This window comes from Cavia porcellus, unplaced genomic scaffold (assembly GCF_034190915.1).
Source record: "Cavia porcellus strain 051 isolate PalLab524CR breed Dunkin Hartley unplaced genomic scaffold, mCavPor4.1 scaffold_38, whole genome shotgun sequence".
Lineage (NCBI taxonomy): Eukaryota > Metazoa > Chordata > Mammalia > Rodentia > Caviidae > Cavia > Cavia porcellus.
This window is the reverse complement of record NW_026947521.1, coordinates 6,593,564-6,621,238: the sequence shown is the minus strand read 5'-3', so window position 1 is coordinate 6,621,238 and position 27,675 is coordinate 6,593,564. Positions and strand designations below refer to the sequence as shown.

At 41.0% G+C, this 27,675-nt stretch overlaps 2 protein-coding genes and 1 non-coding gene across 7 annotated transcripts in view; 2 read left to right on the top strand and 1 right to left on the bottom strand.

Annotated features, from left to right (window-relative positions):
* Window positions 1–7,931, bottom strand: part of Nrg4 (neuregulin 4) — a 113,977-nt gene extending 106,046 nt beyond the window's left edge. For 3 of the 4 annotated variants that reach the window (XR_010045651.1, XM_063243538.1, XM_063243537.1), the window contains exons 1-3: window positions 7,808–7,931; window positions 5,869–5,930; window positions 3,390–3,471 (exon numbers count right to left, since the gene is read on the bottom strand). The gene's annotated coding sequence lies outside the window, so the exon portion shown is untranslated. Of the gene's footprint in view, window positions 1–3,389; window positions 3,472–5,868; window positions 5,931–7,413; window positions 7,760–7,807 lie in introns of those variants that run through there. The other variant, XR_010045652.1, reaches the window with a different exon arrangement.
* Window positions 7,932–7,934: 3 nt separating this feature from the next.
* Tmem266 (transmembrane protein 266) overlaps window positions 7,935–27,675 on the top strand; it is a 100,772-nt gene continuing 81,031 nt past the window's right edge. The window contains exon 1 of one of the 2 annotated variants that reach the window (XM_063243529.1): window positions 7,935–8,044. The gene's annotated coding sequence lies outside the window, so the exon portion shown is untranslated. Of the gene's footprint in view, window positions 8,045–8,381; window positions 8,468–27,675 lie in introns of those variants that run through there. The other variant, XM_063243530.1, reaches the window with a different exon arrangement.
* On the top strand, window positions 9,810–9,913 carry LOC111755158 (U6 spliceosomal RNA). Its single transcript, XR_002789740.1, has one exon. It is a non-coding gene; the product is annotated as a U6 spliceosomal RNA (small nuclear RNA).

The window sequence follows — 27,675 nt, the reverse complement described above, 5'->3', positions numbered from 1 at the left end:
CTCAATTAAAAATTTTTGCTGGATGTCTTAGTTACTTTATGCTCATCGCTGAGACAAAATACCTGAAGCCCAAAGTTGGGAAAAGAAAGGTTTATTTCTTACAGTTTTTGGAGGTTTCAGTCCACAATCAGTTGGCTCCAAGACAGGCAGGCATGGCTGGGCTGCAGTTCATGGCAGCTGGCAACAGCAAACTCGAACCAGCAAAGAGAAAGGCACACCTTCTTCCTGACATTACATCACATCCTGGCTCCACCCCTATGTGGGTGTAGCACTGACACCATCAATCCAAGCACTATACAATGAACCATCACAAATGAACAATGCAAACTCATGAGGCCTGGGGGACACAAACATAAACCATGACAATGGATATTCTGGTGCCCTAAGAAAATGAAAATAATCAGTGGAGTATGAGTATTAGGGAAGCTGCTAAGAATTTCTGGCATACATAGATATTTAGAGTAGTAGTGAAATGCCAGACATTACACCAGAAATGGGTGGGGGACCCCTGCAGGTAGTTACAGAAATACATTTTAGGTAAAGAGATTCCCCACTCAAGCAAATGAATTCTATTTAGGATCTATCCTTTGAAATCAAAGTTCTTCAGCATTTCTGCTCTTCTCAGATGCTTCCCTTTCTTCAATTCTGAACCCACATATTTTCTAAAATATTCATGTTTATTAACAACTGTTTCTATGGTAACAGAGTCCCTGGTGGTGGGGCCCCAGGGTGGAGGCTATTTATAAAGAATGCATGCATGCCAAAAGTGACTACTATTGATGAAATGCTTGAGGAATTTCTCAAATAGATAAATATTATGGAAAGCAAAACATATTCAGAGTACCTGTTATTTATAAAGAAACACCTTGACTATAACTTAGTTCTTCATCTAGATTCACCAACTCAAAGAAAATACATTCATCATCCTGGTATATAAATACATTCATCATCCTGGCTTATAAAATAGTTTTGTCTTTGTATAAATAAATTTGCACTCTGGTATTACATGCTAGGTGTATCAGGTTGCAGGACCAATTTAATCTTCTTTAATATACTTCTGACAAGCTCAGATTCTAAGACCACAAGACTGAAAATCAGCTCTGCAAACTTTTACTAGGGTTATACCACTAGATGTGGTCTTTTAAATAACAGCAGTTGATCAGTCTCAGGCAACAGCCTTTCATATCACTGATAACAGACTATACTAGCATGAATAACTATATTTAAAGTGCTTAGAGAAGCAATAAAATAATTTTAATTCTATGTAGCAACTCTCAAAACCAGTTTTTATTGTGTAAATTGTGCCACTTATGAATAGTCTTGTAATTAACCAAGTTTCTGAGTAACTCTCAATTCATACTGTGTATGTGTGTGTTTATGTGTTTATCTATCTATCTATCTATCTATCTATCTATCTATATTTATATATTAAGGTATCCTGTGTAGAACATGAGTTCTGGAGCCAGAAAGCTAGTGTGCAAACACTAGATCCACAGTAGAATGTTCCACCCTAAAACAAGTGTGTGAATGGGTAAAAGTCATCACTTCCTCATCTACAGGAGATCAGAGAGAGATGGGACAGAATAATGCTACATGGTGGGCATCCTCAACCTGCAAGTCTAAAATGCTCCAAAAGCTTTTTGGGTATCTTGGAAGGACTCAAATCTGAATATTGAATCCTGGAGCATTTCAGACTTTGAATTTTCAGTTTAAGGATGTTCAACAGTAAAGTCTATGCAAGTATTCCAAAATCTGAAACTCCAAACTCAAACAGTTCCGCTCCCAAGCATTCCAGATAAAGGATACTCAACCTGTGCTCACTTCAAAGGGATAGAGGAGAATAAAATGAACTTATACATGCAAAACATCTGGAATATGAGGACTCAGCAAGTGATGATGATCATTACTCCTAACTGGAAAATTCAAGCTGCTCATGACTGAATTTGATGCAGTATAAAAATGATTTGATAATAGAGATTTACTTAGGTGAAAACTGTGAATACAAACTCCCTCAGATTAGTAATTCATGAAGAAATGCACTGTCAATGTTGGCTAGTGAATGATTTATAAAATCTTTCAAATTACTGCTACATGAACAACAAATTTTCCACTCGTTCCTGTCCTGAACAGTACTCACCATGTATGTTTTCTATGAAATGCTACAGCTCTGTAAAGATATGAAGGAGGAAATCATCACAGTGCTTCCCACCTCATAACCTTCTCATACCCTGGTCCTCTTATGTCACTGGAGTCTACAAATTCAGTCTACAATCAATACCCAAATAAAATATGTCTCTGAATATGTCTTGGGGAAACTTCTCTTGAAATAAGGGGGCCAGTCAGCCTGGTGACTTTTCTAAGAAATTCCATCTTAAGGGTCCTGAACATCCTCTAACCTGCATCTATTTTCTCTCTTACACAAATGTTTCTTTCATGTGTTTTGTTTGCTTACTCACAAGCACAAGCCTCTTTTGCATTTGACCTTCATTCACTCCACACTTAATTCCTCGACTTCTTTCTCAATCATCTTCCTCCCTCTGTCCCAAACCTCAACCATATCTACTAGAAAAGTCTATTTGAGGATAAACTCTTTTTATCTTAACTTACTGTAATATATTGGTTAATCAATCCTTCTGTCTGTAAGCAATTTGGTTTGCAAACAAAAGCATTTGGCCAAATTTTGTTTCCATTCACAAACTCCACATTAGGTGACAAACAAGCCCATTGCCCTAGACATAAATTACCATTTACTTTCCTAAATTAACCATGCTATCACAAGGTCCATGATATCATGAAGTTAGAAGGTTTAGTGAGTATACAAGCTATTCTTGATGGATAAATGATTACTACTTGGAAGATCTAGAATGAGATAGTAAGAAAGTCTGATTCTAAAGCTTTTAATTTCAAAGTTATCAACTTCTAGCCTCTGACTGCCTTCTCTCTGTACATCTTGGAAAAGGGCAGCACTATCCCCAGTATGACAGCACTTAACCTACTTGTAGTATAAAGTGTGGTCACTCTGAGACCTCAGTTTTCTAAGCACAACAGCTTGGGTTTTTTCTCCAGACTGCTATTCTCTAAAACTTTTTAAAATTCTATGCTTATTTAAATTGATTCATATTATTTTTAAACCACAAACACCAGACTTAAATTTAACCAGTTTACAGCACTTTGTTGTTTCTAGTAACTTTTATAGTTAACGTATAATTGAATATAGTTCTATATACAAGCTTCTCAACTATTAGAAATGAGATTAGAAAATTACTGGGTTTTCTATATTTCAGACAATCCTTATTGTGTCTTAGTTAAATCAAACCAATGATATAGAATTAGGATTAACAGAATATGGCCCTAAAGTCCCCAAAGCATTAAAAAGAATGATTACTTACCTGTTTTATCCTTGTATGAAAATTCTTATAGATTGCATGTAGTGAAAAATCAGCTCTTTAGGATTCATGTCTTCTACCTCTTCTGATTTAGTAAGAATTGTAGCCACCATGAAGGAATTATAAAAACAATTTAACAATTTTAGTAATACACAAAGAGGACAGTGAAATGTATACAAATATAATACAAACATTTTCTTCTACTTAAAAATAATTCAAAAGACTTCATAGGAAGAAAGCAGAAGGTTCACTTTGTTGATATTTAATTTATCCTTCTTCCTTAACCTTTTTCATTTTTAATAGTTCCAGGAAAACTATTTTCTGTTAGTATTTCCAAAAACAAGGCTAGAAGTTGGCTTCATAGGAAAACTGAATTTTACAGAATTCCTCATTTAAGGACAGAGCTCCATTTGTGCAACTAGGTTGTTAAATGAGTTGGTCACTAAATGAGGAACTGTATATAATATAATATATGTGTATATACATATACATTACAATGTTCAGAACAAAGATACAGTCAAAGAACTCCAACTTGGTGACTTTGCATTTCTTTGCATAACTGTTACCTGCAGTACTGTAATATGACAAAATATAAAACTATAGTACTATACAGCACAATCAGCAAAAATTACAGTACTGTATAAACAAAGTATACTGTACAAATGACACTGAGGTTCTATCAACAAGATATACAGAACTGAACGAAAACAAGATGCATCATACGTATGCACAACTGTTAAACAGGTAGGTCATTAAATGAATAATATCTATATTTGGAAGATTATTGGACTGGTAAAAGCCCTTTCAAAACATCCATGTACATGGTATTCTGATACATGAAATTTATTTGTTTTACTACTTTTTTTTCCCCTGAGAAAAAACTTACAGGCATTACCACAGATAAAAGATTAACAGGGATTGCTATTTCACTTAAGGACTTTATGGGAAAGAAGCAGATAATAAGGTATACAATAATCTATCTTTCACTTAAAAAGTTCATTTTTTTCTACAGTGCATTTGTTTTATATGATACTGAGACAGAAGATCAAGACATGGCTCAGAACACCTTAATTATGCAGAAGTAACATAAATGATCATCATAAATTATATCAAGCCAATTGTTGGAATTTAGCAATCAGTTCCCCAGAAGTTTATGATCTTTCCATTGTCATACAAATAATGAACAGTCAGTTTAGAATATTGTATTTTTGCAACTACAAAGCCTCAGAAGTTTATCTACCAACAGATTTGATCATCTGGTTCACTTTTAGTTTGTGAGATAATTGCTCATACACACAAAAAAAAGTTCAAGGGGCCACAAACACTGAAGTCACCAAGTTCTAATTCTTTATCCTTGCAACTGACATGCTATCACTGTTTAGTAGAATCTGCTGTAAGTTAAGGATATGGACCAAAAGACTTGTAGAACATGTACTGTGCCTGAATTTATGAATTTGATTAATATTTATGATTTTATTTATGAACTTATGAATTTACTTGGAAATGAGTAGTTCATGTTTCCTGAAGGCCACTTGTATTGGAAGGAGTTCTCTAAATTACTTTCCATGTAGAATATTATTTATTAAATCATAAACATGTAATTAAAATGTGCTAATTTTTCAGGGGCAGGGACTTCAGGTTACTGAACCCAGTACAGTACATCTGTGTGTACACAATGTGCTAATTTGTGGGGGGTTTTTTGGAACCGGAGATCAAACTCATAACCTCATGATTGCCAGGCAGGTGCTTCTACTGCTGAACTAAATCCCTGGCCCAATGTGTAATTTGAAGCTTACATGTGTTAATAAAACTTAACAGGAACTACAGAAATTCTTTAGACTCATAAGTAATTTTTCAGAGAAGAGTACTGTATCACTAACATCACAGATAAGTGGCATTTACTGAAGGCCTACTGAATGCATGGTATTTTGGTTCTATTATATCCACAGACTGTATGCACATGAATATTGAGAATTACAAGTCAACTATCAATCATATGTATTCTTTAAAGTTATCTCACTAAGCTTTAAGAAATATAAAACCTCTTTTGTTAGCAGTTATTGTATTTGAATTTCAAAATAAATATCACACATTGTTATATACATTCCACTTTTCAAGTGCTAAACTAAGTCAGGCCTTCTTCCTGCATATTATGAATAACTGAAGTTATACTGTAAATCAACATGTAGAACAGCTTTTAAAGTATTGGCACTTGTACAAACATTAATAATTTAAGGACACTGGGAATTATTCAGATTTTCCAAATTACATTCAACTCTTACATTCTATTGTATTTAAAGCAGCTACCTGAGAACAGTAATTTTAATGTTGATATTATTCTTTTTTAGGCATTGCTAGGTTTAACATAATATCTAGTCTGCCTTCCCATAACTTTGCAGCTGTGTATATGTACAAATTTTCTGTTTATGTGATCCTGGCACTCTTGAAAGACAGTCTTTAATTAAAAGAAAATCTGACTTACCTCAAAAGGCATGTGGGTTTAGGATATCATGGTATTTACTGCCACCGTAGAAACAGGTATATCTGGCAAGAAAGGGACTCACAAAGCTTAGTTTCTTCCAAGTTTAGTGTCTTCTGTGCTTTATAGCTCTTAAGTTGCTGCATAGCTCTTTCACTCACAAATTCCCTCTCATTAGTCAGTGCAGCCCAGTGAAGCAGTGCCTATGCTATTTGTAGTTCTCAGATTCCCTAATTTCTCCCACCAGTAAAAATGATTTGGGGCAGATAAAAATAAAATTTATATGAGGATCCCCTAGAAATTAAACTTCAATCCGTTTCAGATGAAGCTCCTCAACGTCATTTTAAAAACATACTCCCCATTGATTCTAAAGACCAAGCCAACTTTAAGGATAATGTTCCTAGCAAAAGGGAATCCTATAAATCTCTAAATTGGCGTTCCTCCTCTAAATTGATTCTCTGGGTGTTAAGATTTAGAGCATTTGAAAAGAAGCGTGGACCAAACCTGGAGAAACTGACTGGCACTTTTCAACCTCTCTGATTTATGTTTTCAACACCCTAAAGAATACTCTATCAAAGAGAGGATTTTAGTTTGGGTATGTTTTGTAAAAAGTAGAACACTAGGGGGAAACCCAGCTAACAAATTATGTGTTTGGGAATTTTTTTTTAACTTCCCACTACAACATAAAATGGTGGTACCCACAATTGCCATGAACAGAGAGTGACAGGAAAGTAGAAGACATGAGTAAAAATATCAGCATGTACTGTAATTTTCATATAAATTTCTCTTTATAGAATAGCCATTGTAGAAAAAAAGTTCCTTTGAAGTAGGATATACCTCAATTATTTTTTAAAAGTATTCAAGTACAAAGATACCAGCCCAGTTAAACCAAAGTGGTCTTTCAATTTGTCTCTGCAAGTTTCAAAATATTTATACTCATATTTAATTAGCATTATATATAACCAAATGCTTTTCAATGATTTTAAGCAAATCTTAAGCTCTACCAATTCTACCAATTTCGGGGAAATGGATGAGATAATAACTTGGGTCAGCTATGCCAAGGTAATCAAGTGTTGTCAAAAATGTTTCCACCCTGTCAGAAAACTATGCTTCCCATCTTATGCATCCTACATTAAATTTTCTTAACCCATCCCCTCTTTCCCTTTTCCACAGCATAATTTATCCTTCTACAAGAAATATCTTGTCAAATCAGGCAACTTCTACAAATACCTCCTTCAAGAGCTTTCTACCTCTGAAATTCCACTAGAGATTAGAGTTGGTTAAGAAATGCTGAGGTAGGGCAAGGTCTTGAGGAAAAAACTGTACCCCGCCGGGCCCCTCGTTTGCCAAGGACCCCTTAGGAAAATGGCTCTATTTTAGCACGAATAGGCTCTATTTTCAGCACAGATCGCAAAGGCTACTAGGAATCCAGAAGCTGCTTTAATGACTGTTCGAAGCAGCACCTGAGACGGACAGAAGAGCTGAGCGTTCACGTGGGAGGATCTCAGCCCAGGAGACCGCGAGGGGCGTCCCAGAGCGACCCCTCACCTCATGCCCACCCGGGACCCGGCCCCGGAATAGCCCTCAGAGGCGGGTCCACTCCGTGACGCGCGGTCACGCGTCAGGAGTGTGTCACGAGTCCCCGGGGAGAATGTCGGGGGTCTGGTGAGGTGGGGAAGTCTGTCCTGCAGCGTTCCCGCGGGACACCTCCGGGAGGCGAGGGCAAGTGTTTCCTCCAGACCGCGCCGGGTTTCGAGTTCTGACAAGAGACCGGGAGGGGGGGCCACCGTGACAGGAGTCCGAAGCCTGGGTGGCCCCCGCCACCTCCCCTCTACTGAGGCCGCCTCCACACACACACACACACACACACACACACACACACACACACACACGCTCCCACAAGTTTCCCCTCACAGTCGCCCTCATCCCCTCACCCCCTCACCCGAGAGCCCGCGCTGCGTCTGCCGGTGCGCGCGCCTGCCCCGCCCCCTGCGCCCCCCGCGCGCCGCCGTTTCCTAGACAGCGCGGGCGCGCGGCGGTGAGGGCGCAGGCGCGGGCGCGCGCGGTGGGGGGGGGGCACGGAGGCGCGGGCCGCGGGCTGCAGGCAGGCGGGGGGCGGAGGCAAAGAGGGGCAGAGCGGAGCGGGCCGGACTGGGCGCCCTGACGCCAGCCGCAGCAGGTAAGTGTCTCTGCCGGGTGCAGGGTGTGGGGTGCGCACCCGGGACGGGGTCTGGCCCTGACCTTCACCCCCTGTCCAGAGCCTGCAGGGTGCGTGCGCGGAGCAGCCGGGGCTTCAGTACAGCCCCGGGACCCGCTGCTGGTCACATGCTTCTTATTTATTTTTGCAAACTGCCCTGGGTCGGGCCCAGCTGCAAATGCCTCCCGTGCTTTTCCTCCGTGTGCCATCTTGCATTTATTAATAAATCATGCAAGCTGGCGGCGGGGGGGGGGGGTGATGCTGGGGAATCCCGTTGCAGTAGGGCAAGCAGGCGCCCGTGTTCTGTTTTTGGTTTTCTGACGCGGTGGAGAGATGGAAATCCCGCACTCCGAGGATCTGTGGTTTGGTGGGTCGTGACCACTTTCAGTCGCGTTTATTACACTGGTGGGTTCCCTGGCTGTCGGGAGTGCACAGCGGCAGGGCAAGCTGGGCTGGTTGGGAAGGACAGTGGGTTTTAACCGCGTCAGGCCAGAACCCTGTTCAGCGGACAGGTGCAAGCTACAGACAGGTCCCTGCTTGCTAACTTGCCATGGAGGCTGAGACCCACAGAATTTCCTCCCTGGATTCCCAAGAGAGGCCTTGAACAAAATCACCCAGACTTGCATACTTAAACTCATTAAGATTTTGCATTTGAAGATGACTAAAACTAGCCACCTGTTGGAAGTCTGACCCCAGGAAAAACCCATACTCCATTCCAGTTGCCAGTCCCTAATATTGAGACAGCTGTAGGCCCATGTGGGGACATTCTATCCTTTTTAATGCTGCTTGGCTTTTGTTACTTTTAAAATAAAATTCATGATTTGATGCTTCAGATGCAATAGGCTGAAATATGATGTTTGTATTCCATATGCATACCTGTTAACATCGCATCTTAAGGACTGAATTTCTTAAGTATGTGTTTTCACCCTACTTTGAGCAACAGAAAAATGTGGTATATTTAACTGCTTGCTTGTTTCTTAGTCCCAAATAATGTGATGAAAAGAACAGTAAAAGCTAGACGCATGGAATCAGATGGGTATTACTAGATGTTGGAGTATGAGGGCTGGATCGTAGTGGGACAGCTAAGGATGAGGGCACTTGTGTATGCAAGATGCTGAGTTAAAGCTGTTTGTGTGTGATCTGCCTGAGTCTTCACCCAACCTGGTACCACTATGTTGAAGACAAGTACACTAAAAGAGAAAGGTCAGCTGACTTGCCCAAGGTCACACCATCAGGAACAAGGCAAGGATGCAGCCTCAGCTGCATCTGATTACTGGGATGGGGAAAGGAGGAGGGAGAGCAAGTTAACCCCAGTGTGCAAGCTAGTACATGAGCACACCAGATTGAGTCTGGTTTTCCTTTTTATAGATTCTACACCAGCTTTCTTGTGGTTTTCCTTTAAGAACATCTGTTGTTTCAGAATGGGCGCATGGGGAATTTTTCTGAGATGGCACTAAGTGTATTTTTAAAAAATGGGATCTAATACATCCTTCTGTTGAACTTTCCTGGTCCCATTGCTAGTCTTCATAACACTGTTACAATTTCCTGTATGGGGTGAAAGAATCCAGACACACAATCTCACATCTTTTTACAGTTGTATCAGTTGTTCATCCAAATTTATTGGAATGTGTGCATTCAACTATGGATGTGTATTTAATCCTTTTTGGGGGAGGGCAAGTACATTATTATAAGGCAAGCATTGGGTTTTGTTACATTTTCCTGCTGTTGAGGAACCTATACCATAGGTTTGCTCACTTCAGCACCATATATACTAAAATTGGAATGATACAGAGTTTAGCATGACCACTGCACAAGGATGACCTGCAAATTTGTGAAGCATTCCGTATTTTTTAGAAAAAGAAGGTGTATCATAGGTGAATACAGCATATAAAATTGTTTGAGAAGTGTATCTTATTGTGTAGCTTTTAATTATCAATTGATGAATGCTATTAAGTTGGAAATGGAAGATTATCTCTTGTGCATTCTACAAGCTCTGGGTTCTTGCATGGGCATTGTGACTGCTTTTGGAGCAGCTGGGATGTTACCTTTTCTGTTATACAGGACTGCATTCTGTTGACAGTGAAACATTGTGTACAGCGTTCTTGCCTCATGGAAAACATTCAGTTTTGAAAGAGTGCATTCCTCAGGGCTTATGGAAGTGCTGAGGTGGAATTTTTCTGTCCTGGGGATTTCCAGCCTGTGATCAGATAAACTCAAGTGTAATCCTGATGGTGTTGTACTGGGAAAGAGCAGAAAGCAAAGATCAGTGTTTCTTGATTCCTAGGAAATAGGTGAGTTTTCCTGTGTTCAGAATCATCACTTTTCCCTCCAGTCGGAAACATCATAAAATCACAGGCGAGAGACTGAGTAATCTACTGCCTTCTATTCCAGCAGGGTTTCCTTGATGTAGAGCCAGGCACCCCTTTTGGTACAAAGGCCAACTTAGGGAAGGTAAAAATATTTCTATACTACGTTTTTCTCCTTGAAACATATTTTTAAACTGGGAAAATCCATGTGGGCCATTATGGGTGCTTAAGTGTTATTTTTTATTCCCCTCAACCAGAGTATATTTTTGGAGGAGAGGAGAGAACTCAGTTTTTTAAGCTCTAGAACTTATGAGTTACAGTGCACGTTTTGATCCATTGAGTGAGACACTGGGAATAGAGATATTTGTGTTCCCTTGGCTGACCTTTCAACCTACTTAACTGGGAAATGTAATTTTTATGATCATATTCTTTAATAATCTCTAAAATGAGATTTTCAGGCTGAGCACGGTGATGCACACCTCTAATCCCAATTCTTGGGAGGTTGAGGCTGGAGGATTGCCGTGAATTCGAGGCCAGCCTGGGCTACATACTAAGTTCAAGGCTAGACTGAACTACATAGCAAGACCTTGTCTCCAAAAATATAATTGTTTGTTCAGTGTTGACAGTCTCAAATCACATAAGGAGTTCACAGTCAGCTTATTTTAAAATACTTGATTTTCATCAGTTTCTATTTTGCTCCTTGGTGGCAGCCATGGCAGATTTTCATTTTATTTATAGAGTGGTTCACTTTCTGTCCCGTTTTAAACAGAATCCACTGGAGTGTACAGGTGATGACTGAGAGCAATCTCAGACATCATTCCTCCCAGGACCTTCTCTTTTGGTCCAGGTGTCATGTGAGGTCCTTTCCTCTGCCTTTGGGCCTCTTTCTGCCCAACCTCTCCCCACAGAGAAGCTATAAAATACTCACAGTTAATTGCACTTGATGCCTTCAGTGAGGTATGGGATGGAGGCTACACAGTATTGACATCAGACAGAACTAACAGGTCAGTTCCCCTGCATCCACACAAGGCTGTGTGTATGAAGCTTACTAATGAAGTGTATACTCCTTGTAGAACCTTTAAACATTTCAAAATTTAAAAAAGTTGAAACTCAGTGGTCCAAATCTTTGGTAACCTTAGCCCTCAGTGATGATCACCATGAGCAGTACAGTATGAATTCCTCCAGATTTTTGAATGCAGAGACCAAAACATAACTGTTACCAATGGCACTGTACTGTACTGAGATGTTCTTGCATTTGGTGTAATGCATATGGGACCTTTTGGAGGACCAGGAATATCCTGCTTTAGACACTTTTTATTCCACCACAATGGGAACTAGGTAAGAGGAGCCCTGTAACCAGGCAAACAGGGAGAGTGATAGTGGTGGGTAAGACCTGATGTGTGCTGTATTCTGTGGGAGACAGTGTCACATTCCACACTCTTTGCTGTGAGCCTTTGTTACCAGTTGTTTATAAAGGAGGGAGAACCCAATTCCAGAGCAGAGCTGAGAGTCCAGGTCACTGTAACTCAGATTCCAGCTCTGTTCCCTTTGCTGCCCTGATTGCAGGAACACATAGGCTCTTCCTCAAGTTGCCTGGCCTCCCATCCTATTCTGCTTCCTCATCCAGGGAATCCTTACCATCGTTGCCGTCCCCTGCCTCAGGACCTTAGCACTAATGGATTCTTCCCCTCCCCGGGGTGCTCTTACTATGCAAGTGTTCCTGGTTTGTTCCAGTTCCTCCATTAGATTTGTTTTGAGATCTAACCACACCTTTCAGAGCCCCTGCCACCCACCCATCTGTTCTTGCCCTCCTTCCCTGCCTTGCTGTGTCCGTTATGCTGCTATCAGGCGTTCCTAGGTTCTTGCCTCTGTCCCTCATGGAATGAATGTCTCAAAGACAGGGACTTTGCTTGTCACCACCACAGGGTGTGAACTGTTAGTCACTGTGTCATCCTGAGTCCTGCCAGCCTCTGAATCCCGTGCCTCCTGCTTTGTTAGCCCTAATTACTGTTACCTGCAGCAGGTGGTTAAAGGCTTTTTGTGTTGTTTGGGGGGAACATTAAGGAAAGTGGAGAAGAACCAGGAAGATTATCTTACTTTGTGGCCAGCATCATAACAGGAGCCACCTCCCAGGTAGAAAGATGGAAAGAAAGTCACCTAGAATGCGCAGGGAAGAGGCTGGAGTGAAGAGCAGCCCCTATTCAGGATGCATGGTGTGTTTGAAAAACCACGGTGGGAGACTCCAGATTGCTGCCGGCTTTTCCAGTGGCCTGGGTAGGAAGGAAGAAAAGGAAACTGTGGTCTCTTCTGTGCTTTTTCAGCCAGGTGGGTTAATTGCACACTGCCAGAGGTGACTTGCTGGGTTTCTTAAAATTTCAAAACCTGTGTGAGGGCCAATTCAGATTGTAAGCAGTCACCAAGAGCCCCACAACCTGAGGTTCCCTTGGCCCAAACTGTACCAGACCCTGTCCCCACATCTTTCATACATCTGTAGCTTGCAATAGTGTCACTGGGCTGCAGCAAAATCTTAGGGACTTGGGGACTAATTCAGTCTTAGAACTTCAGACAGGGCTACACTGGAATGCCAAAGGGAATCAACAGTCATAGGAAGTCTTAACAGCACTGCTCCCCTCTTCTCCTTCCTCCCCCTTTCTTCCTTTTCCTTTCCCTCTCTCTTCTTCCCCTTCTGGTGACTGTAATTAAATTACTGCTCTTAGTGGAGTTTTGCTGTCATAAAACACAACCTCCCTAAAAGTGTTTTCGATGTGCAATAGGGATCACCCAAGAGCTAGGACAGAGGCCCCTAATTCCAATTCCCACTGCTCATTAAACAAAGAATTTTTGTGTTTTCAGCCCAGGTGTTTAGGAACGCTAGCTGGATTCCATGTCACACTGTAATGCATGCGATACTTTTAGCAGCTTTCCTTTGGCTCAACACAAGCCCAAGGAAGTTGTCTCATCCAAGGTCCCCTCACTACCTTCATGTAGTGACAGAACTGCCATTGTGTCCAGCCAGCTCACTGTGTAAGATCTCACAACATTTCTCCCTAACAGTTTCCCTGCAAATAGTAAAGCCTTTTCATTTTACCTGAACCTAACACAGCATTTAAAAAAAAAAAAAAAAAAAAACCAACTGTGATTCTTGCTAAGTCTCCCTAACAGGGTTGCTAAAATTCATTATTTTTGTCTGTCAAAACAAAGGAAGGGGGGAGAAACATATTACAATCCTCAAATAAAGAAAATATCCCATTATTTTGGGAGGACCACAAAAGAAAAGCTTGAAAATTTTTCTCCATCTCTCCCAGGGTTTTCGTTGCCGATGCTCCCAAGGGCTCTATCTGATATCATCCTCGCTTTGTGCTCTGCAAGGAATGCTATTCCCCACCCCTCTACTGAAAGAGAGCTCACAAAGGTCACAGTGACTGCCTCATCACAAACCCAGTGGCTGTCTCTCAGATTTCCTTCCTGATGGCTCAGCAGCATCTGACCCCTTCACTCTTGCACTCTCTGAAATGTTCCCTTGGCATCTCCTTCCCAATGTATCTGTCTCTCTCCTGCCCTCTCACTGTGCTGCTCTTCCAGAAAGCAGCCTAGTGGATGGGCAGAGCATGGGCTAACTATAAATTAGTAAGTCATCTAACCCTCTGTGCCCTCTTTTCCTCTTCAGTTAAATGGGGAGAAGAACTAAATGCCATCTTTGACCATTGTGACTTCCTGTTTAGATGCCCCTGTACTGTATCTTCCTAATAAACCCAGCTTCTCCTTATGGTCAGGGCCCCTAAGATGGATCTCCCATTATTCCCTGTCCCTTCGCAGTGTGTTCCTGCTTCTGAGCCTTCATCCTTGCAGTCCCCACAGGGCACCCTAGTCCCTTTCCACTCGGCCCATCCTTCCCTGGCAGGAAGACAAGAGATTTAACCTAACCACCCTCCCTGTGGCAAGGAGGCATCTTCCTCCACCAGATTACTCAAGGACATCAGCTGAGATGGTTTGAAAAATATCTTCATCGTTTAGTACTATACTTCACATGTGATAAAAATTTTAACTCCTATTGGAGAAAGGAATATACTCGTTTATATCAGTAATCAAGACCATATCACATGACCAGTTCATACCACTGTTGAGTTTGAAATTCAAGTACTTTACCTTCTGGGCCATAGCATAGAGGAAGACAAGGAAGAAAGGGATTGACATGGAAGTTGTGAGATGAGCCAACATACTCATGATAGAAGAATGTGGCCTTTGTGCAGAATCAAGATGTTGGAGAGACAGCTCAGGAAGGAAGCATGGTGGCCTGGCAGAGGAGCACTCTGGGCACCAATCTCACAGTGCTGCCATACCCTGAGGTCTCTCATCCCACCACAGTGAGACTTCCACAGCCTTATGAAGGATCCCACAGCTTTCAGGGAGCTGAGGTCACATTCCCATGCTGTGGCTAAATAGAAGGCCTTCTCTCCTGGGGCTTCAGGGTGGGGGATAGGGTAGCTTGCCAGCCATGTACCTTGAGAATCCTCCAAAAGGAGGGTGCTCCATCACTAGGCAGTCCAAATAACAAATATTCATCATCCTCCTGAGTTACAGATGGGGACACTGGGCCCTGGAAGGAAGGAAGAGCTCTATGAGTGCCACATGGCAGGTAAAGGACAGACACCCAATCTGGCTGGTCCTTGGGAGTAAGCAACACTCAGGGTCTTTCCCAGCAGTCCGCAGGGTGAGGGAATGGTTGTGGGACAGCCTTCCGTGCAGCCCATGGCAGACACCCTCTCCGTAGGATCCCCTCTGCCACTCTCCCTCGTTCTTGGAGGGAAAAATGTCTTCCTGCAACACCCTATTCAAGGTGCCTCTCACAGTGTACTGTGAAGATGTCCAGTGGTGAGTAGTTCCACCCTCTGATGAGGGAATGCTAGGCACAGCTTCCCAAAACATACGAAAAGGGTTGATCAGGCCACCATGCCCACAGGGAGCCTGTGTAAGGAAAGACTTTGCAGTTTTGGTACCAGAATAATTGATGTATTCCTCAAACCTTGCAGAGCCTTAAAATGGCAGGAGAAATTCACACTATGGACTCACTTTATAAGTTGTACTTGGGTTGTATTATTTTTGAAGAGTTAAACATAGATGAATGACATTTGGCAGGGGAAAACCTCAGTCGATCTAAAACCTTTAATTATATACTATGAGCAGCTTTGTAGCTTGGTCTATGTCAGGAGATGCCACATTACTAAATGACACCTTATAAAGATAAACTTTTATGGCAACTTGTTCACCTGTGTTGTGATTGGCCTGTGTCAGATAGATAGCACCCAGATTCTCAACTGAGTCTGTATTTGAGATCCTGGATGCTCCCATATTTAGATTAAAGGCCTCTTGTCCAGTTGCTGTGGAGATGAGTCCCTGAAATTGACTATACTCGATGGCCATAGCTGGTCACACATAGAATTGGCTTCTGAATTTTGTATGTAGTCAAATATTATTGCCATATTGGGTATAGGTTTCATATGCCACTTTATATGTATTTAAATTTTTTTATTTTAAAGATAGTAAAATCCAACAAAACAAGACAGAACAAAGCCAATTAAAACAATGCAGCAAAATTGGCACAGCTTTTCAAAGCAGGATACCAGGAAAACAACAATAGCTACCATAGTATATATTGATATCTTTAAAATAGTTGTCTGGGGCTGGGGATTTAGCTCAGTGGCATAAGTGCCTGCCTTGCAAGCAGGCAGTCGTGAGTTTGATCCCTAGTACCAATAAAAAGGAAAAAGACAAAAACAAAAAAATAAATAAAATAAAATAGTTGTCCACTCCATCAGGTATTGCAAAGTCAAACCAAAAACCAAACACAATAAAACTAATCAAAACAGAATATTGAATAAAGCAAAATAATCAGAACAAAGCAAAACGGTGAAAACAATCTTTGACTTCAAAGACAAGATAGAAGGAAATCCCCCACATTTGCTATATTGCATATGGTCATCCTCCCAAGAGATGCTCAGACCTCTGGCCCCAGGTCAGCATAATCAACCAAACAATGCAAGCATTTAGTCGCCTTATGTACCTTAGTTGCCATCACCTCAGCCTGTCCTTCAGCCCATCTAGTTGCTTGTGAGGGAGGGGACACAGATGGTGTTTGATTCTCAGCGCTCACACTGATAGGCTCTCAGGAGGCACTGACTTTTCTTTCCCGGGAACTCGCACAACTTGTGTAGTTTACCAAAAAGGTTGACTAGTTGATTTCTTGGTTGGTCCCCCAAGTTCCAGTGTAGGCAATTCTCAGGAGATGCTGACTCTTCTCTCCTTGGAACCCGTGCAGCTTGTGCAGCTTATCAGCTTTATATGTATTTTTATTATGTAGCATTACAATTGCAAGAGAGACAAGTTTGAAATACTCTTTCATAACAAAGTTTTCTAAAATCCTACTATGTATAAACTATCAGCCATTTTTGTGCCAGTCCTTTGGACTTATTTTATATATATATAAAATAAATACATACACACGCATATGTATGTCTAAAGATTTTAAATTATCTTTAATTGTGGTAAAATATAGATAACAAACTTTACCATTTTAAGTGTATAATTCAGTAGTATTAAATAGTACATATACATTATTATGCAGCCATTACCATCTATACCCAGAACCCCTTTCATATAGCAAAACTGAAACTCTGTATGCATTCAACATGAGATTCTTTTACAGCGGTGCACACATTATGTTACTGATGTTTCAAATCACCTTTGTGTTATATTTTATAATAAGCTTTAATGTCTTAGATTTTTCAGTTTAATAACTTGCTGAGGTCAGCAAAGAGGCCTCTGTAATGAGAATGATGTAATTAAGGAGATAGGAAATGAAACTAGAAAGGGCCTTGTCAACCACAGTGAGAACTTGAATTTCGTAGTATGTATGAAAAGTTCACCGTGAGAGTTTTGAGGGCAGAAGGATGACATGACATGATGTGGTGGCTATACAGTAATAGATTTCGGGTGTAGGAAAGAAAAGGACGAACACTTAAAAGACTCAGTGACTGACATAAAGGTAGGAGGGCTTGGATAGGGTGCTGTTAGTGGATATAGGGACAAGAGGCTAGATTTTGGACATTTTGAAGGTAGAGCCAGTGGGATTTGCTGATAGGTTGGGTATGGGGTGGGAGAAAAAGAGGAGTTAAAATTGACTTTAAGATTTTTAGGCCGAACAATAGTAAGGGTGAAATTGCCATTTATTGAGGTGGAGATGGAGGAGGAGCAGTTCCTAAGTGGGACAAATGAAGAGTTCTGTTTCAATCATGTTGCATTTTACAGTCTATTAGGGATCTAATTGAAGATGTCAAACAGGCTGTTAGATACACACATCTGGGGTTCAGAGGAAAAGATGGGGCTGTAGATAGAAATTCTAGACAGCGTACATGGGTGACATTTTAAGCCTTAAGATTGAACAACTCACCTAGACCATAGAAGAAAACATAGATGGACAAGAGGTCAGAGTAATGGGACCTTCAGAAGCCAAAAGAAAGACTCAGCAAAAGAAATTGGAAAGAAACATCTGGTAAGGAGGAGAGAAACCAGTTGGTAAGTCTCTTGAAAGCCAACAGAGTGATATGTTTCAAAAGAAGGCATTGCTTTGTGTGATCAGTTGCATGTAAAGTGGCTACAGCTTCAGGGTTATGAATTACATTTGAGATGAAGTTTCTGATACCAGCGTCTGTGGTATCTTTGACTGATCTCATATTGACTTTCTGTGTGCCTCACACTTCTCTATGAAGTTACAGTGACCAGAATGAGTCACACAACAGACAGAGTAAGAAGCTGAGACTTAGCTCAGGAATGTGAAGTCTCAGTCTTTGGATTCTTAGAGTTCTGTTTTTGTGTACATTTTGAAATTGGGGTTGTATTTTGTCTACACAGACTCCTCACCAAATGCTGTCAGTGAGGAAAAGGTAGTGCTTGGAGCCCTTCAACTTTACTTCCTGATGATCAGTGCCTATTTCAGGAAAGCACCTTTCCTGTTTGCTAGTTGTCTTACCAGTTACTAGTTATATCCAAGAACTTTCCCTTTAACACCTCAGCCTTCAGGAGATGGTCGTCTGATCTTCTAAATCAGTTGACCCAAAATACTGTCTGCTCTTGGATTCTCCAAGGAAATGAGTGGTTTTGTCTTGCCTTAGAATGGACGACAGTGTTGTTTTAATGTGGACCCCAACCTACTCCCCACTCATAAAGGTAATGTAGATGTGATCATAGTTGATATTGTCAGTGTCAGAGGGATTTCTTAGTGAACCATGCATACATGAAGCCCATTCATGTGTTTGAGGAGTCTATGATTTAGAAGTCCTGGATTTTATTTTAGAAGAATGTTAATAGTGCATTGTGGTGCTAAGGTGCCTTGCATTTGAAAATAAGACTCCCTGAATTTACCTATTCATTCTCATGCATGAGTGAGACACTGAGGACATAGCAAAATAAGTAAGCTCCCAGTCTTCAAAATCTGCCAAGAGTAATATGGTGTGCCAAAAAAACAAACAACCCCCCAAAAAAGGATGCCAGCTCTCTACCTCGTGAATGTTACCTTATTTGAGAAAGAGTTTGTAGATGTAAGTAAGTTAAGGTTCTTGAAATGAGAAGCTAATTCTGGATTATCACCTGGGCTGTAAATGCCATCACAGTATCCAGGAGAGTCAGAGTTTGCACACATACACCAGGGGATCACAGGGTGACAGATGGGAATGACCAGAAGCTGGAAGAAGCTGTTACTTATTATTCCCTGGAGTCTTTAGAGGGATCCCACCCCTGCTGGCACCTTGGTTTTGGACTAGTGGCCTCTAGAACTATGAGAGAATAAATTCCTGGTCTTTTAAGACACTGTATTTATGAAAATTTGTACAGCAGTCACAGGAAATTAATGCAGTAGTGTTTGTTCTTATGAGAATAAACATTTTAAATATGGACTTGGAAGAACCTAATACCTTGGTCAAGATGATTGCTTTGTAATATTAGAAAGCCAAGTTTGGAACATTATTGTAATCAGGTAGCAGTTATTTAACACCCCTTTTAGAGAACAGCTGTGGATGGAAGTGGGACAATGGCTCCCAAGCACAGAGAAAAGAAACTAGAAGTACATGTTTACAGTGAATGCTGCAGATTCTGGGGGGCATGAAGTCTAGTGCTGGAGCCACGCTTGGCTGGGTACAGGAGACAGGGCAGTCTCCAGGTTTCTCTGTGGCCTGGGCAGAGTTCCTCAAGGTTCTGCCTCTTTGCTTTGGTTCTTCCTGACTTAGTCACCTGTCAGGTATTCAATCCATTGGCCCTCATAGTGAGCATGAGTGTTTTGGATAGCGGAGGGAAACTTGCTTGTGTTCACACAGACAGATAAAACAAGATGTGCGTTGTGGTTTTTTCTTCTAATCTGAAAAGTGAGGCTTAGCAGGTCATGCTGAGGTTGACTTGGCTTTGAGAATGTCACAATTAGAGGTCCCACCCCGACACTTGTTGGCACACAAGGAGACTTTAGTGCACAGCCTTGGGTCTTCCAGATCCTGGCTAATGTCACCATTGAGCTTTTTGTGCCACCTAAGAGACATCACATTTCTGCTTCAACTCAACAGCCAGCATACAAGTCTATTTGGGAACTTTGTCCTGGCACCTAAGCACCAGAACAGCCTTGTTGTTTCATTTCCTGTGGCTATTGTAATAAAGAACATTGGGGGAAAAAATAAAAAAAGAAAGAACATTGGGGGCTGGGGATTTAACTCAGTGGCATAAGTGCCTGCCTAGCAAGCACGAGTTCATGAGTTTGATCCCCAGTAAAAAAAAAAAAAGAACATCAGGCTACAAACTGAGTGGTAAAAAACAGTTGCTTACACAATAGAAATGTAATCTCTCACAGTTCTGGAATAGAGAAGTCCAAAGTCAACATTTGGCAGGGCACCCTTCTCATCCCTACGTGTGGTGGGGAGGGGAGAATCCATCCTTGCCACTGTCAATAAAACCAGCTTGTAGCAGAAAAATACCAATTTTTGCCTCTTTGTTCCCATGGATCTTATGTCTTCTCTTCCATTTCTCATAAAGGCCTCTTCATTGAGTTGTAGTCACATTTTAATATGACCCTGACCCTCCCCCTTTTTCTTGTACTTCTGTGAATTGAACCTAAGTCTTTGTACATGGTAGGAAAACACTTTACCACTGAGCTCTATCCTCAGCCCTTTATGTTTTTGAATTTTATTGTGAGATAAAGTCTTGCTAAATTGTCCAGCCTAGTTTTCTAACTTGCAATCATCCTGCCTCAGTCTACTGAGTAACAGGAGTCACAAGTGCTGACATGGCCAGGCAGTAGGCCCTTTTCTTAAACCAACCATCCCTGCAAAGACAGTCTTTCTAAATAAGGTCACATTCTGAAGTCCTGCATGTGCATGTATCTGGGAGGAGAGTTGTGCAATTCAACTCTCTACAGGTCCTAAAGCTGAAAAAATGCTTTTGCTAGAATGAAACTTGAATGAGGCAGAATAAATGTGAGGCCAATTATAGCACAGACTAAAAAGTCCTTAATTTTCCAGTGCGAGAACTGTAAGACAGCATCAGAATCCTTGGTAGGAATCAAGAGACCATCCTAGCAGGGCAGGGAAGCACAACATATCTCCTTTTAAGGTCCTGAAGGTGCCATGCCACATTGGGTCAACTGCCTGGCCGAGTTCTCCTGCCCTCCTCTGTGACTCCTCCTGCAGTACTGTTCTCACTATGGAGCCAGTCCCCAGCCTACCTGCTGCTGCTTGCTGCTATGACCACCTGTCTCCTGGCCCAGGGCCTGCATAGCTTTGTAGCTTTCTGTGGACACTGGGGATGATTCCAAAGTTGCACTTTCTCCTTCCAGGACAGATTTCTCTTTTAAGTGTGGTCCCACCCGTAATGACTCTGATTACAACCCAAGTTACTACATCTTAACAGAGCTCAGAAGTTCACTTGAGAGCCATCTAGGTTACCAGAATTGCTGTCCCACTGTCACCGTACTGTGCTCAAGTAACCCATACTTTACTGTATAATGGATCTCCAGCACAAAAGTAGTGGTGCTTCCACAGCAATTTCACAGCAATTCAGGTGGCCAAAGAGAGGCCATACAGTGCTCCCTTCACGTGAAAGTGAGGGTTTATCTGGGTCTATCTGTATAGGGAAAAGCATAGCAGATACGGGGTTTGGTACTATCCATGGTTTCTGGCATCTCCTAGAGGTCTTGAAACATATTCCCCACAAAGAGGATATATTGTGTCGGGTTCTACATTTTCAAACTGTTTTATTTCTCATTTCACTTACACATTATGCAAATTAAATCCATACTATAGGCCAGTAATGGTAAGTCATTGCTACATAGGCAAAACCGTATTTATTGTCTTGGACATTCCAGCCATATTGGAGCAGCACATTTAAAACTCAGGAGAAGGGAACTGAATGACTGGGCTCCACACTGCCGTGGCTCCTTGCAGTGAAGCCCAGTGGACTAGGTTCCAATTCTCGGTCAGCCATTCACTGTCAGTGTAGGTCTGGGCAAGATTCTTAACCTCTCTGAACGTAAGTGTCCATATCTATAGATTGGGGCTAAATCCATGCACTTTGAAGTGTTATGAATGTATCTGAAAGTTTCCAAACTGGCCAGTTGCGAGATCACTACTCTGTAAACCTTCTCTCTGGGCTCACAAACATGGTCCATGGCACTGCTAAGAAAGAGTGGCCATCTGACAGCACCATGCAGATTTACAAAAATGCCCTCTAGACTACCTTCTGTACCATTTCTCCCAATAGGCAGTGTTTTCCTCTAGTGCTTTCCACATTGTTCATTCTATTATTTTACTTCATAGGAAGAATTATTCTTCTCAAAACAAGACATCTTTGTATCTATGATTCTGTCCCTTCCCATCTGGGTCAGAACTGTACATACAGATTTTATCTTTTCTCTATTGGCTACATTTCCCTCAACAAACTCGAGCCACACCCTTATTGAAAAACGTTCTGCCCTCAGTTCAAGATGCTCCATGTAGCTCTCTCTTCTTTAGCTGTCAAACTTCTTAAATATTTGTAACTTGTTAATCAACAGATGTATATTATGCATGATGACCAATAGGGGTAGTGACTGGCTTTGGGAGCTACCAGAGTTGTATTCTGTTCCTTGGTCTCAAACAAAGTTATAACCAAATCCTTAGCATCATTTTCCTCATGTGAGGCTCCTCATTCCCTCTTCTTCAGCCTTCCCAGCTGAATTTCAGTGTCTTTGACAGTCCAAAGTCCACTACCACCACAGACAAGAACCATCATTCACCTGATTAACTCTGTGTCTCCTTTAGATCCCAGCCCAAGCATTCTTTCCTCAGGGGACCTTGCCAGGCCCTCACCTCTACCTATATTTAGGCTAGGTTTCTCCCCAGTCTGGTAGACCCAATCACTGTCTTTGTTCAGAGCACTTAATGCAGTTTCTTACTTTCCACTTATGAGTGCAGTCACTTGACTGCCTTTACATTCTACCCTAATCTCTGTGGGAGGAGGGATCGAGACTGTTCTGAATATCCAGCTGGTAGTAGATTAACATCACGCAGTGGCGAAAGAAAGGAAAGGAGATGGTGTCTTCTAAGACCTGTTCAGATAGAAAACGGAAAATAATGTACTCTAATGCTTTGAGCAGAATATTATGGTGGAATCCTTGACTGTTTGGGGAGCACAAAATAGCAGCAATTAACTCATAGGTGTGGGGGTGTAGGTATGAAGTTATCAGCAAACACCTCAGAAAAGATGAGTAAGCATGGGCTATGCAAATAAGGAAAAAAATGCATTCTGGTGGAAGAAAAGCTTCCACAGGGATGTGAAAGAATTCTTGAGTTAGAGAACTGAGTGAGTAAGATACGACTGGAAGAAAGAGAGCTTGTGGAGAAAGAGGAAAATGAAGACTAACAGCTGGAATGCAGAAACTGGGGGGCCTGACCTGTTTCCCGTCAAATTGAGACATCTCTGGAGAGAGCCAGGAAGAGGAGTTTTAGTTAGAGAAATAATATGATCATACTTGCATTTCAAAAAAACAGCCATTGTTAGGTAACTGGAATTCTCATACATGGCTGATGTTATAAAATTGTATAAGTACTTTGGAAAGCTGGTTGGCAGTTTCTTATAAAGTTAAACATAAATTTATTTCACAGACCAGCAGCTCTACCTAGATTTTACCCAAAAGAATTGAAAATGTATATCCGAAAAAAGACTTACTCAAAAAATGTTCATGGCAACTTTTCATAGGAGTAAAAACTGAAAATAACTGAGTTTTCCCATCAGGTGAAAGGAAAAGAAAATTACGGTTCTTTACATCCATACAGTTGTATACTATTCAGCAATATAAAGGACGACTACTGAAAAATGCAATAACCTTGAATAATTTCACAAATATTATATTGAGCTAATGAATCCAGACATAAGATAATCCATACCACAGGGTTCCATTTGTGTTCAGTTAAAGCACAGGTGAAAATGAATCTGTAGTAAGAAATCAAGGCAGCACTTTTAGGCAGAGATGGGACATTGGGTTATGACTATAAAGAAGTCATGAGGAAACTATTATGGTGAAGGAAATGTTTTAAATCTTGATTAGGTTGATCAAACTGTATTTATAATGTGTCTATATGGAAATTGTACCTCAATTTTTGGGAGGGGGTACCAGAAATTGAACTCAGGACCTTGCATTTTCATGCAGGCATTGTGCTGTTGAGCTATATTCCCAGCCCTATATCTCAATTTTTTAAATAAAAATTAGAGAAATAAAAATAAATTCTTTGGAAGAAGCATTGAGAATGGTAGAAGAGGTTGAAAGTTGATTTGGAGAGATTACAATAATGCAGCTGAGAAATATTGGGGCTAGAACTTAAATAGTAGCAGTAAGGTTGGAAAAAGAGTTTGGAAAACTAAATTGAAAGGTTTTTTTTTTTTTGAGACAAGGTCTGGCTAATGTAGTTCAGAGAGGCCTTAATCTCACTACATAGCCCAGGCTAACTTTGAACCTTCAGCCATCCTCCTTTTTCAGCCTCCTGAGTGCTAGGATTAGAGGTGTGCACCACCATGCCCAGCTACCTTTCAGGATTATTTAGAACTTTAAAAGGTCCTAAATAAGAAGAAAACATTAAGAAAACTTTGGTAGTGTCTATGTAGTTTATAGAGAAGAAAATTTGGGAGGTATGTTTTTGTTAGTGGGAGATAAGTTGAGTTTCAGAAATGTTGAGATTAAGATATCTTAGGGGCATCTATGTGTCCACTGGGCAAAACTAACTCTGGCTCAGAAAGGGTCCTGGGTAAGAGAAAGAAAAAAAAAATCTCAGAGTCATGGGAAGGAGGCATCATAGAAACCTTCATGAAGGGGAAATATGTGGATTAAACAGAAACAGGAGCTAAAAACAGAATCCTGGAAACCTTGACATTTAAAGGGCAAAAGAGAGGAGCCCTTGAAAGAATCCAAGATGTTGAAATATCCTGTCATAGAAGCCAAAGAAAGGGAATGTAATTCAGTAAATACAGAGAGATTAATGCCAAATACCATAGAAGTCAGGTTAGAAAGAACTATTTCCTCCCGGTTCCCTCTTCCCAAACCCATTAGTTTCACTGACTCCCTCCTCCTGCTATTAGAATGTTTATCCTGCAAGTGATCACAGACTTCAAGATTGGTGGCTGTCCACAGCCTCGTCTTCTGTAGCCTCCCTGCAGCAATCCACCATTTATGTCTCTGAGATCTGCTCCCCTTGGCTTTTGTGACTCTAATAAGACCTTGTCACCCTCATCAAGCATCCTCTTCCCGCTCCCTGGACACAATGACTACCTGAAGTTCCATCCTCTTTTATCCTCCCAGCATCTACTGAGGTACTGCATTCTAATTGTGAAACCTCGCTAATTGCTGAGGATACCAATAAGTAAAAACCAAGTAAGACCTGGGTCTAGGAGCTGACAAGATGGTCAGAGAGGGAGATGGGAACTCATGGCAGTATTAGAATCAAATAAATTTGGTACCAATGTATTAGTCACCTTCCTGTTCTTGGGATAAAATGCCTGACCATCACAGTTTAAAGAGGAGGGTTAGTTTGGCTCGTGGTTTTTAAGCACTCATTCCATAATCAACTGGCTCCGAAACTGGAAGGACCCAGGGGACAAAAGCTGCCCACATCATGGCAGCCAGAAGGAGAAAGAGAAGGGAAGAGCTGGGGACAGGCATACACTTTTCCACACTATACCCCAAATGACCTATCTACAAGCAAGCCCCACCTGCTGACAGCACATTTTGGTTACAGAACTCAGTGGATGAATCGACCGACACATGTAGCATCCCCATGATCCAGTCACCTTCCAAACACATGAGACTTTTGAGTGACATTTTAGACCTAAACTATGACAAGAGTGAGCAACCAGCCCTGGAGAAGTTAGAAATGAAACAGGAAATACAAAAAGCATTGCCTTTGCTAAGCATACAGAGGTGTATGCCTAGGTGGCTGAGACAGGAGAATTGCAAGTCTGAGGCCAGCTTGGGCAATTTAATAGGACTCTGCTTCAAAATAAAAATTTTTTAAAGATTACAAATGTATCTCAGTAGTAAAGTAATTTTCTTTTCAAATCTCTGGCTAAAGTATAGAAAGAGATTAAAGATGAGGGAAGGAGTTAGAATTATAAGTAGGGAGAATGATATTTCAAAGTGTTGTATCAATTCTGTGAGCCATGGGGAGCCAGCTAGGCCCTTAAATGGAAAAACAAAATTGTTCACATGGTATTTTTGGAAGATAATTAGCTGAACAAAGGACAGATGGACAGGAGATGCTGGGCACACAGAGGCCAGGTAGGAGGCTGTTTCAGTTTTCAAGTGAGGAATAACGAGATCCAAATTAAGGGAGCAGTGAGAGTAGAGAAGATGATAAAATCGCCAAAGGCATTTCTGATAAAGATTTGTGAGAATTTGGCAACTGATTAGTGATATGAAAGAGAAAGGAAGTGGATGAGCCACAGTTCTTAAATAAGGGCATTTGGATGGACGGTGACTTGGTGAATCAAAACTATCACAGAGGTGGAAATAGCTTTTGGGTAGAGGTGAGATAATAAATTAAGATCTGGACACACTAATTTCAGAATTCGTATGTGACATTTGGTTAGTACTCATTTGCAGCACATGGATGGTGGCTGAAACCATGGGGGTAAATAAGCTCTTTCAGAAAACCCAGATAGAGCAGGATCATCAGAGAGGCAGAGACGGGACATAAAAACTACCAGCGTTGTCTGGTTGTAAAGAAGAGGTGAAAGCTCAAAGGAAAGAAAAGGCAAGGGAAAAAAAGAACATGTGTAATGTCCCAAGAACCAGGAAGAAAAAAGAGCAGGGTTATCAATAATATCAAATTCTTCATAAATGAGTGTGATTAAAACTGTCTCCTGGGCATCATAATCAATTCAGCTAACATATTAACACCATGTTTAATAGAGGGCAGTGGAAGTTGAAGTGTTGAAGTGGAAGGAGAGAAAGCATAATGCAAAATAAAATCACTTTCAGATTCACAAAGATGCAGAAAATTTCCTCCCCGTATAATTTGCTGAAAAAAACTACTTGAGGATGTACTCCAGCAAGGCAGTGTTAAGGAAGAATCCAACAAAAGAGCCATATTCCAGCTGAGAAAAAATAGAGCCAGGCCAGGATGACCTTTGAGCAACAGATCCATAGAGTAGTATTTCTGAAACAGACCACTTAACAGGAAAATTAAGGATCTTGATGTTCTTACCAGTTCTACTGTCTGTAAAAAGAAAGCAGTGAGAAACCTCAGAGGAATAAAAAATAACCTGTGTAAGAAATTATAAACCAAATATGAAGCAAATTAAAACAGTATGAATTTGAGCAGTATGATGGAGTATAATAAATAAGGAGACAGTTGAACTTTCTGTATCTAAGAGTAATGTTAGTGAAGTGAAATAATACTATATATCTTTGTCATGATTTAATCACACTACATGATTCTGAAGTAAATGTAATCATAAATGCTGCTTAGTGGTCTTCAGTCTTTGAGTTTAATTTGTGCACAGTTTTGCAAAGTATGCAAAAACTTCATATAGTGTCAAAATGAAGTCTAAATTATGTAAACATTGACACATAAAAAAGTATTGGTACAGCTAATCAAAGTTGTAATGTTAGGGAGGCTATTGATGATGTAATGTTAACCTTCACTACATCTGTACTGTGTTCTAGTCATTATTCTAAGTCTTTAGGAGGTTATTGCATTCATAATAATGCTATGGGTCAGGTGCTATGTTACACTCATTTTCCAGAAG